The 11,928-nt window shown below is 45.6% G+C and overlaps 1 pseudogene; it reads left to right on the top strand.

Annotated features, from left to right (window-relative positions):
* Nucleotides 1-10,803: 10,803 nt before the first annotated feature.
* On the top strand, nucleotides 10,804-11,707 carry LOC105082980 (large ribosomal subunit protein eL13 pseudogene; annotated as a pseudogene).
* Nucleotides 11,708-11,928: the final 221 nt, after the last annotated feature.

The raw sequence follows: 11,928 nt of genomic DNA, 5'->3' as shown, positions 1-11,928 counted from the left end.
GGATCCCTCTTCTTCAAGCCCAGGATGGGACAAATTTACCCATTCAGCTTCACGGGACTGAGGCAGGTCCTGGGACAGAGCTGGGCTCCTGCCAGGGGGCTTCTGTCAGGCAGCCTCCTCCAGGTAGAAGGGAACACCAGGCGTGGACAGCAGCGCTCCCCTCCCCCCCCCACAGCTTTACCTCCCCACACCCTCCTCCAGCTGTGCACCCCACCACCACACATCCCATGCATCTGTCTCTGTGGTGTTTCCAGAGGGACCACCCTGATATGACCCTCCCCGCTTTACTCGTCCTCTGCACTGCAATCAGCGTGGTCTTCCTGAAGACCACACCTGATCACGTCACTCCCCTCTCCTCGTCACCTAGAGGAAGTGCCTTCCAGCTTGGCATGGCATGTGGGTCTGACCCCCATCTTGCCCAGCGTGCCTCACCTCCACCCACTCCAGCCCTCAGCTCCTGTGTCCCAGCCGCGCCAGGCTCCCCAGCCTTCCCTAGAAATAGATGCCCTTTCTTGCCTCTTCCTCTTTGCACCTGCTGCTCCCTTAGCCTGAACTAAATGGCCCCATTTTTCTGCTTTCCGCATACAATCCTCTCCATTCTTTAAACCAAGCAAACTTTCTCTCCTCCTTCCCCAGAGCAAGAATTATATATTTGACTCTCCAATAATTATCTGGAATACAAGAGTTGCTCAATAAAAACTAGAGAAATAGAAGCATTATTGAATGAAGATATAACTGGATGAAAAAATGAACTTTTCTACCCAACTAGATTGTAAATTTCTTAGAGACAGAAGCCACGACGTACGCTTTTCCATACCTTGCCATAAACAAAAATGACGACGACCACCACGACGACAATGATGATGATGACAATGATGATGACGATGACAATGATGATGACGATGACAATGACGATGACGATGACAACGATGATGACAACAATGATGATGACGATGATGATGACGGACAATGAGCTTCTAAATCCGCAGCCGCTGTGGCCCTCCCATTTCTCCCAGACAGACAGTACCTCCAGGAAAGCTCTCCAGTCTCACTGATCTGTTGAGAGAAATAAATGATAACACGTCAGAGCTACATCTTGCACACACAAAATGCCCTCCAAATGGCTTCATCCCCAGAGGCAGTCCCTGGCTTTGAAGCGGAGTGGCTGCTTAACCACTTCAGCAAAGATGTGTGTTCTGGAACACACCCAGGGCAGCGCCTTGTCATCGCTAAAAAGTCTCAGAGCAAGAAAACATCCCGGCCAAAAGAAACATGGGTAAGTTCAAAATTGCTGGCAGTGGCTAAGCTCTGAGTGACACTGTCTCCCTGGACACCACGTCTGGCTGAACCTGATTCTCCCTTTTGATCAGAACAGGACGTAAGGACGTGGTTTTGGAAGACACAGAAGTCCTTTGTCTCTGAGACAGGGGGCTGGGCTCTCTGTGGGCCTGTGCCCACCAGGAGGGGATGGTGCAGCGTCCCCTGTGGCAAAGACTAGAGTCTGGCCCCAGGGACCCGGATCCAACGCTGACCGGCTTGACTGTATGATCCTGCAAAAATCACTCACTCCCTTTTCGTCTCCAAGCCTCTAGGAGGCATCTCTGTTCTCTTCATCTTTCAAATCAGTGCAGTAAAACTCCCACCTTCCCCTTGCTTACTCAGCTCTGGCCATACTGGCCTTTGTGCTGTTTCCAGGACATTCCAGACACACACCCACCTCAAGACTTTTATACTTGCCTTCCTTCTCCCAGAAAATGCTTCTCGCGGATAGCAACGTGGCTCTCTCCTCACAGCCTTTCAGTCTCTGCTGATCATCCTATTTATAATCACAACCCCACTCCCACTCGCTGGCACTCCCTGCCTCTTTTTCCTGCTTTACTTTTCTTCACTGTCCTCACCGCCCTCTGACACACTATACGTTCACTTATTCACTTTCTCTATCTCCCCCCTCCTACCCTATGCCCACGGAAGCGCTAAGAGACAGGGATTTCTGGTTTTTTCATTGCTCAGAACAGTGCCTGGCACATAGTAGGGGCTCAAAAACATCTGTTGACTGAGCAAATGACTTCAACTCAAGTTTACTGAGTACCTACTATGCATCAGGTTGGGATATAGCAATATAAGAGACAGTCTTTCGAGATGCTAAGTGTCTAGCAGAGTAGACAAATAAGACATATATATGTGTGTGTGTGTGTGTGTGTGTGTGTGTGTGTGTGTGTGTGTGTGTGTGTGTGTGTGTGTGTGTGTGTTTATCAATCAATAAAACAACGGCAGAAATGGAAAGATGATGGGTTCAGAGGTAACTCGGGAAGAAATAACTCATTCTCTCGGGAGGAGGAGGGAAAACCTCAGAGGCTTCCTTGGGTACCAATTCTTGCTCTGAGCCTAAAAGCTTTTCCAGGGTCAGAGGAGCTGAGAAGGCTGTTTCAAGGTGGAAGGTTTGTTTCAAAAAACACCAAAGGCAAGACTCTGTCATTTGCTAAAAATTTTCTATTATAGGCAAGGATATATACCTCCTAGATTGTTTAGTGGATTTTGAGTGGATGAATAAATAAATGATTTAACAAAAAGAGATCATCTAAGGCATCTTCTGGCTCTACTCCTTTGTATTTTCACGATTCTACGGTATGTTACTAATCCCTCTTCCAGACAAAAGAACTTCCCAACACCCCAGAAGGAAACTCTACCATTATATCCTTCCTTGAGGAAGAAATTCTCCCCAGAAGCCTCAGTTAACACACACATTATAAGAAGCTGATGTCCTGAGCTACAGGAGCAGATTGTTTTATTAAATATTTTGGTGGGCACCTGGATATAATTCTTTTGGTGAAAGAATGAGAGACAGTACAGGTGAATTTTCATGGAAGCAGCAATGGTACACAGCAGGGGTGGCGAACTACAGATTTGTATGGCCTGAGAGCTAAGATGCTTTTCACATGTTTAGATGGTTGAGGGGGGAAAGCAAGGGGGAGGAATCAAAATACTACTACTTCACGACACGTGAAAATTACATAAAATTCAAGTTTCCACTTCCATCAGTAAGGTTTTATTAGAACGGAGCAGGCTAATTTGTTTCCATGTAACCTGAAGCTACTTTCACATCAACGGCGGCGTTGAGTAGTTGCATCACAGACGGTGTGGACTGCAGGGCCTGACACATTTATTATCTGACAGCTTGGAAATGCACAACTGTTAGGTTCTTTGGGGGGAAACAACAGTATCTTAGAGGCTAAAGTTCAGGGTGGATAAGCTTCACAGAGCTTTCAATGGCTAATGTTATATGTTGACTTGGCTAAGCCATGGTACCCAGGTATTTGGTCAAATACCAGTCTGAATGTTGCTATGGAGGTATTTTTTTTTAGATGAGATAAGCATCTAAATTGGTAGACTGAGCAAAGCACATCACCCTCCATAATGTGGGTGAGCCTCATTCAATCAGTTGAAGGCCTTAAGAGACAACAGAACTGGGGTCCCCCAAAGGGGGAAGGAATTCTACCTGCAGATGGCCTTCAGGCTGGAGCCAAAACATCACCTCTTGCCTGTGTACCCAGCCTGCCGGCCTAACCTGCAGACTTGGACTTGCCATCTTGTCTCGCTCTCTCTTCCCATATACTTATCTTACTTACTCGAGTCTTAGATCCTACCCTTGCAAGTGCTGGGATTTTTTTTCTAAAATATTTAAACCAATCCACATACTGTCATTAGCACTAATTTTGTCAGCAAAAGCCCCTTTCAAACGTTCACCATACTAATTAATATTCTGCATATGTAACCAGTGAAACACACTTCTAAAATCACTGTGATAACTAGCAAAGTCGCTGGTATTGATCAAAGGGAAAAGGTAACAAAAGAGACTGTCACAGCCATTTCTGGGCCCAGGGTTTTCCGATTAGACGACTAGCTGTCCGTTCCTCAGAGGCGAATTTCTGATTTATGGAACTGACTGCACCGAGGGTGTGGTTTAAACTAATTAGCACATACATGAAGTTACAATGAGATGCTGAAGTATCTGAAAGTAAATTACAGACATTCTAACAATGGGATATGAGAAATGTCACGTTTTGAAGTCAACTTTTAATCTGCTTTAAGCCACCATCCCACCAAGATGGCAGGAAATTCAATCCCAGCGGGACCTCCACCCACAACCTTCCTCTTAAGTCTCATGAGGGGCTCAGGAATCTTAGACGGTCTCTAGCATCCCAGAAGGACCTTCTGGTCTCTCCTCCATGTGGCTCTTCTGATGTGCTCACCATCCAAGATATTTGCCAAGGTTGGAAGCCCAGGGCCTCAGTCCAATTCTAGATGCCCCACACAGCCATGGCCCCCTAAACGACTGGGGCACAGAGCCCACCTGACATGAAGCCTCCATGCTACCCCAGGCTCTCTCCTCTTTCCATTTGCAGGGAGATGCTCTGCACCTTGAACCTCCATCCATCTTTAGGGTGAGAAGATCCCAAAGGACTACTAGGGTGTGGCAGACATGGAGCAAGAGGAAAACAGGTTGAATCCTTGAGTCTTGGAGCAGGAAAAAGAGAAGGAAAAAGAGGGAAGGTCTGGACCTAAGCAAACATTTAGGGCCACGTGGGATTTCCCAGAAAGTGTGACTCAAAGAAGGCTTCTTCTCAGAAGAGGTAAATCTAGAGTGGGCATGTGCAAACATCTGGAAGGGAAGCAGTAATTTTATGTTGATGAGGGCAGGGATCAGAGACACATCCGGGCGTGGCAGGGGTAGTGGTGAGTGAAGGTGTCCAGGACTTCACCAGCCCCCTGGCCTTCAACATCACCTCCCTCCTCCCTACTTGTGGCCCACTGCACACCAACACTGGGTGGGATGGTCTCAGCCCTCATCATAAGAGTTTACTCAATTAACAGTGAAAAGCCTACTGGCATCTGAAGCTTCAGTGCTCCTTGTCCCTGCCCATCCATGATGTGAAAATGCTGCCCTCACCACAGCCACAAAGAGAGGCAACACTGGCCCCACAGGGAGTCAAGCCAAGGAAAACAGCCGAATCAGGCTGCAGACAGCATCTCACTTTCCCCGACCTCCCAGCCCTCACCCCACTCCACCCAGGGGTCCCTGGGGGTACCCTTGAGCGTCTCTCCCCCTGCATCTCTGCCTCTCACTCCATAAAGCCCACTGTGCACCTGCTCTATGTGAGACTGGCAGGGCCGGAAGCCAGGAATGGCCTGCCCCACACTGCTTCCTTCTGAGATAGCAAAGCTTCTGTGATAGTTAATTTTGTGTGTCAACTTGTCTAGGCCATGGTACCCAGCTATCTGGTCAAACCCAAGTCCAGATGTTGCTGTGAAGGTATTTTTAAGATGGGATTAACATTTAGATCAGTAGACTTTGAGTAAAGCAAACTACCCTCCACGATGGGGCTGAGCCTCACCCGTTCAGTTGACGGTCTTAAGAAAGAAGACTGAGGTCCTGCGGAGGAGGCAGGAGTTCTGTCCCTGCATTGCCTTTGCCTTTGAGCTGCCACAGCATCTCTTCCCTGAGGCTCCACTGCAGCTTCTGGACTCGTCGGCCTCCATAACTGCATGATGCAATTCCTCAAGACAAATGTGTGTATCTCTATAATCCTACACAGGATGTGTATGTGTGTATATACATGAACACACACACACACTCACACACCCCACATCCTATCTATTCTGTTTCTCTAAAGAACACCAATACAGCTTCCAAGAGGAAATTTTTTAGTATACCTCTCTCTTCTCACAAGATCAATTACTCCATTTTATGTTGAGAGGTAGAAGAGGAAGGAGAACAGAGTAAGAAAATGAGGGAAAGGAAAGGGTTTTTCAACAGATAAAGGAAGAAAAGGGAAAGGAAGAAAGTATCTGGTGGCCAGGAAAGGCCCCAGGTCAGTTCGGGTCCCCCAGGAAGCAGACGCCAACACAGTCCACGGTGTGAGAGATTTCTTTTAGAAAAAGATAGTAAACGAGGATATCAGTCTTTTTAAAAAGCAAGCAAATTTAAATCAGCATTTACAGTCAATAATAAGTTGATTATTCAAAAAAGCCCTGGTGATTAATTTGGGATAAAAACAAGGCTGAATGCAAACAACGGACAGTAACATGAGAGATCAAAGGAGGGAAACCAGAGTTACGGGAATCCAAGATCCTTGCATTGCTCAGGAGTCTAGAGACACAATTTAACTTAGACTTGTTTAATGAAGATGCACGTTAAAATTAAGGGTAAGCACTAAAAGATTAGAAATATATAAAACATAATTTACAAATAGGAAGAAGAGAAAGAGGAGACCAAAAAAAAAATCTCAACTAAATTAAAACACAGGAAAGGGCTACAGGGAAGAAGCATAAAAAATGTCAAATAGAAAACACATACTAAAGTGGTTGGACTAAGTCCAAATACATTACTAACCAAAATAAAATGTAACCAAAGTCCTCCAGTAAGTCAAAATGGCTATGAGGTCTGGGGCAGGAAATGTATAAGGTAAGCCTGGAACACCTTGTTACACCAGAGAGCAAAGAAGTTATCAAAGATGACAGGGGTCTTTACAATAGCCAAGACATGGAGACATCCTAAATGTCCATCAACGGGTGACTGGATAAAGAAGAGGTGGCATATTTATAAATGGAATACTACTCAGCCATAAAAACCGACAACATAACGCCATTTGCAGCAACATGGATGCTCCTGGAGAATGTCATTCTAAGTGAAGTAAGCCAGAAAGAGAAAGAAAAATACCATTAAGAGATCGCTCATATGTGGAATCTAAAAAAGAAAAGCAAACAAACAAAGCACAAAACAGAAACAGACTCACAGACATAGAATACAAACTTGTGGTTGCCAAGGGGGCGGAGGGTGGGAAGGGATAGACGGGATTTCAAAATTGTAGAATAGATAAACAAGATTATACCATATAGCACAGGGAAATATACACAAGATCTTCTGGTAGCTCACAGAGAAAAAAATGTGACAATGAATATATATATGTTCATGTATAACTGAAAAATTGTGCTCTACACTGGAATTTGACACAACATTGTGAAATGATTATAAATAAATAAAAAATGTTATATTGTTAGAAAAAAATAAAAAGATGACAGGGGCCACATAAAAAGATTCAGGACCTCACTCCAAGAGGTCCCCGTTGTCCAAAGATGGGACAATTTGAGCAACAGTAAGAAAACTAACTGCAATGGAGGAAAACACAGAAAAATACACACAATATCCAGACACATAAAACATAATAGCAAATACATTAGCAAAGAGCTGCAATACATTACAGTGGTAACTGTTAAATAGTCATAGTTAAGGGAATAAATTCATTTTTTAAAAACTAGTAAATAAAAGGGGGAAATCAAGCATTCATTCTGCCTCTCCTGTATAAAGAATACCTCAAGGCATCAAATAATTGAGTGGAGGAAATTTCTCCTTATAGAAGAATCCCAGCTATTAAATGAAAAATAGTTATAAAATTAGACTTATTTTAAAAGCAATATAGAATGACCATTTTGCAACCCTAAGAAAGTAACGGATCCAGTGCAAAGGCTGGCAAACCATTTTTTAGAAGGCCAACTAAGTCAATATTTCAGGCTTCACAGGTCAGACCATCTTCGTCAGGGTTACTTAACTCTGCTGTCCCAGCTCAAAAGCAGACACAGACAGTATATAAATGAACAGGCATGACTGCATTCTAATAAAACTTTATTTACAAAACCAGGAGTGATCAGGATTCAGCTCACAGTGGCCACTGTAGTTTGCTGATCCCTGTCCTGGCCGTGATCATCAGTTTTTGCTAACATCACAGAGACAGCCATACTGACTATGTTTCCAAGTACAGTGCAACTAACTTGAAAAAAACAATAGCAAAAGAAAATTATAATCAGAAAATATAAAATATACTTCTAAAAACCTCAAAGATCAAAGGAGGAATCAAGATGGAAATTAGAAAATATTCACAACACAATGATAACAAAAACACTAGGCAGCAAACGTGTGGAATTTACCTACCACAGCACTTAGAGAGACACGACAGCCTTACATGCTACATTAGAAAAGAAGAAAGATGGGACATTAATGAGCTAAGCTTGCAAACATTTAGGCAAAGGACAACAGAATAAATCCAGGGCCAAGAGAAGAAAATATTAATAAAGACAAGAGGAAAAGTTAATAAACTGGAAACAAAAATACACAAGGAAAGCCAAAAGCTGATTATTTGAAAAGAACAGTACAACAGACACAGCAGGAAAACCAGTTAACAACTCACATTTCAAGCAGGCTGGATAGAGAAGAACCAAGAAATTTCACATTAAAAATGCTACAAATGACAGATTAGAAAGACCAGAAAGCAAGCCAGTGTTTTGTCAACTAATGACTGCAAACAATTAGGACTTTTTTCTAGAAGTTCTCAATCTTCTACATAGGTATTTATAATTCTTTCTTTTGTTCAGAATCCACTATTTTCTACCCGATTCTTTCTCTTCAATTCTCCCCCTCCAGGGAGCCTACCCAGACTCTCAGTGGAGATCTCACCTCCAATGCCACTGGGGGAACAGAAACCATTGGATGCAGCCCCCTCGCTCACTTCCCTGAATTCACTAACCCACCCGGCCTGTACCTGTTTCATTACAAGCTCAAACCCTTGCAACCATGTTTAAATATGCCTTTTCCTAGCCGCCTTCTTGGTAACTAGCCTTTTCAGTTATTTCTTCCCAATGTTTCTCCCAGCAGGTCTTTTTCACTCCACAACAACTTCATTATCACACAGTTCAACTAGTGCAGCAACCTCTCATCCTGGCTCTTTGACTCATCTTTTTCCCCAATTCACCATGGTAACCATGGACGATTTAATTTCCCTTCAAAAAATTAAAGACAAAAAAAAAAAAAGGCTTACTGTTCTCAAGTTCCAAAGTCATCCACCGCACCCTCCTGCCGGTCAGGTGAAGACCAAGCCTTGGCAGTGGCCATTCAAGCCTTCACCTTCCCACCCACATGCTGCCCCTCTTCTCACTCCTTCCCTTCCAGGCCCTTCTATGGACTCACTCATTATGGAACCTCCTCTTTTGTTCCTTAAGGACTTCCCTCCCAGGAATCCTCTTACACACCCAACTTCTCCCCCAAACTCCCATGAACTTCTCTCCATATAATGGATTTAGCGGCTTCACTTCTAGCATACTTTGAGTGATTTCTCACGCAGCCAATAATTATTATTTCATCAAATATTTACTGAGCATTTTCACCTTAAGACCTATATCCAAATATTTATACCAGCCCCATTTATGATAACCCAAAACTAGAAACAACCTAATGGCTTTCAACACTAGAAGAGACAAATCGTGCTATATTCATAGAATGGAATACTATACAGCAGTGAGAATGAACACTCATGATATAGGCTGTGTATATGATTTCATCCACATAAAGTTCAGAAAAAGGCAAAACTAAGTGACAGTATTAGAATCAGGGTGGTGGTTACCTTTGATGGGGATCAGAGGAGGGGTTGGTAACTGGCAAAGGGCACTAGGGAGGCTTCTGGGATAACAGTAGTTTTGTTTCTTGATCCTGGTCACAGGGTGTGTTCCCTTTGTGATAATTCATCAAGCTATATAGTTATGATTTGTGCACTTTTCCATATATGTTAAACTTCAACAAAAAGTCAACTGAAAAAAAACAACGATCACTTACTATGCGCCAGGCACAGGGTTATAGGCACTGGAAACACAAAGAGATAGTAAGTTCCTTAAGGACTGGAAGCCGAGTGCAGAAGGCAGGTGAGGAGACAGGACAGGCATTAGGACACGGTGAAGGAGCAATGATGGAAGTAAGCACAGAATGCAGCATTCAATTCTGGGAGCCTCAGTTTCCTCAACTGTAAAATGGGGACCATATTTCCTACTTCACTGAATTACATAAGGACCCCAAAAATAACATAGATGGGCATGCTCCCCAGAGTGCCTGGGACATAGTAGGTGCTCATTAAGTGGTTCTCCATTCTGAGTCTGACTCTCAGCGTGAATATTCCAGGAAAGCTCTACAGACAGCAGTTTCTTACTCTCTGCCTCCGTCCCCACTCACACACACTCACACACACACATCAACATCACATGCATGCACACGCACTACCAGTCATGGCTTCCTGGATTAAGGCAGCACTATAGGATATCACCTATACGTGGAATCTGAAAAAACAGTACAAATGAACTTATTTACAAAACATAAACAGACTCGGAGATAAAACAAACTTGTGGTTACCAGGGTGAGAAGGGGAGAATTGAGGGATAAATTGGGAATCGGCAATTTGCAGATACAAAACGCTATATATAAAACAGATAAACAACAAGGTCCTACTGTATAGCACAGGGAACTATATCCAGTACCTTGTAGTAACTTACAGTGAATATACATGTATAACTGAATCACTATGCTGTACACCAGAAACTAACACAACAGTGTAAATCAAATATACTTCAATTAAAAAAAAAACCCAAAAAACAAAAACTTTCTTCTTCATACCAAAAAGAAAAAGAAAAAAGACAGCAGTAGAAAATATGCATCAAACTTCAAAGGTGTCTGTGGTCACTTACTCTTATTTCTAAAAGTGCAGAGGTTCCCATGCACACCCCTCTGCAAAGTCCTGAGCTGCTCCCGGCCAGGTGTCCTCCTCTGCTGGAGCCGGTGGCCCCAGGAAAGCCGGTGAGAGGTCCGCCCTGACGAACCTGGACAAGAAATGCGTGGCGTCATCTCCGGGCACTGTCTTTCTCTCACCGGGATTGAAGAGCTTTCCTGTCTGAATGAAAACAGTTTTTGAAATCTGCCTGTGTTCGGAAATGAACAGGCCCTTCCAGAGGAGGTGAGTATGCGCGAGGCCAGCGCCATCCTTGCCGTAGGATCCCATCCGGCGCCATCCAGGGCCATCCGGCTCCGTCTGATCCCATCCCGCCCCCTCCGTCCCCATCCGGCCCTATCCGGTCCAGTCCCGCCCCCTCCGCAGCCTCCGGGGCCCGCCCTTCGTCGGCGTAGGGCCGTGGCCCCGGCTCTGTGCGCACGCAGCACTCCGCCATCCAGCGCCGGGCCCTGACGCGCCCCGGGCCCGTGGGCCGCAGTCAAGGCGCCCAGTCTGGAAAGCCATGACCTCGAAGCCCCGCTTCGCAAGGACCGGGAGCGGCGCGTGGCCTGTGCACAGGATCCGCAGACGCGAGGCCCCGGGGGCCCAGCGCGCCGCCTCCCCACAGCGCCCTGCATCCCGCCCGCTGCGGCCCGCGGGGAGATGCCCCATGGTGGGTACCACACCAAGGTGTGCGCGCACGCGCGCAGGAGCTTCACCCTGGAGGAGCTGAGGATGGCCAGCATCCACAAAAAGGTGGCCCTGCTGCTTGGGATGTCGCTGGATCCAAAGCGGCGGAACAAGTGTACCGAGTTGCTGCAGGCCAACTTGCAGGGGCTGAAAGAGAACCGCTCCAAGCTCATCCTCTTCCCCCGGGAAGCCCTCGGCCCCCGAGAAGGGAGACAGCTCTGCTGAAGAGCTCAAAGTGGCCATCCAGCTGACTGGACCAGCCGTGCCCGTGCGCATACGGAACGTCTACAAGAAGGAGGAAGCCAGTCATTGCAAAGGAGGAGAACTTAAGGACGTTTACCAGCCTCTGCATGGCGTGTGCCAACGCACGGCTCTTCGGCGTCCAGGCAAAAGGGGCCAAGGAAGCTGCAGAGCAAGATTTTGAAAAGAAAAAATAAAATGCTGTTGGCAACTTATGAAAACAAACAAAAAGGAAGTGAATGGGAAATGTGTCTGGGCTCTGCAGGGTTTGGAGGCTGTGGTCCTGGTTGGTTTCATTTGACAGCAGTCTCATGAGGACTGACAGCTAAAACAGACAGTGACCTCCGTCGGCAGATTGCAGAGTTGCTGCATGATCGTGAACAAGTCCCAAGGGTGTGCTCGGGGCACGGGTCGCTCC

Source organism: Camelus bactrianus, chromosome 25 (genome assembly GCF_048773025.1).
Source record: "Camelus bactrianus isolate YW-2024 breed Bactrian camel chromosome 25, ASM4877302v1, whole genome shotgun sequence".
NCBI classification, from domain to species: Eukaryota; Metazoa; Chordata; class Mammalia; order Artiodactyla; family Camelidae; genus Camelus; species Camelus bactrianus.
Note: the sequence above shows the minus strand (reverse complement) of the source record. Positions and strands in the feature narration are given on the sequence as shown.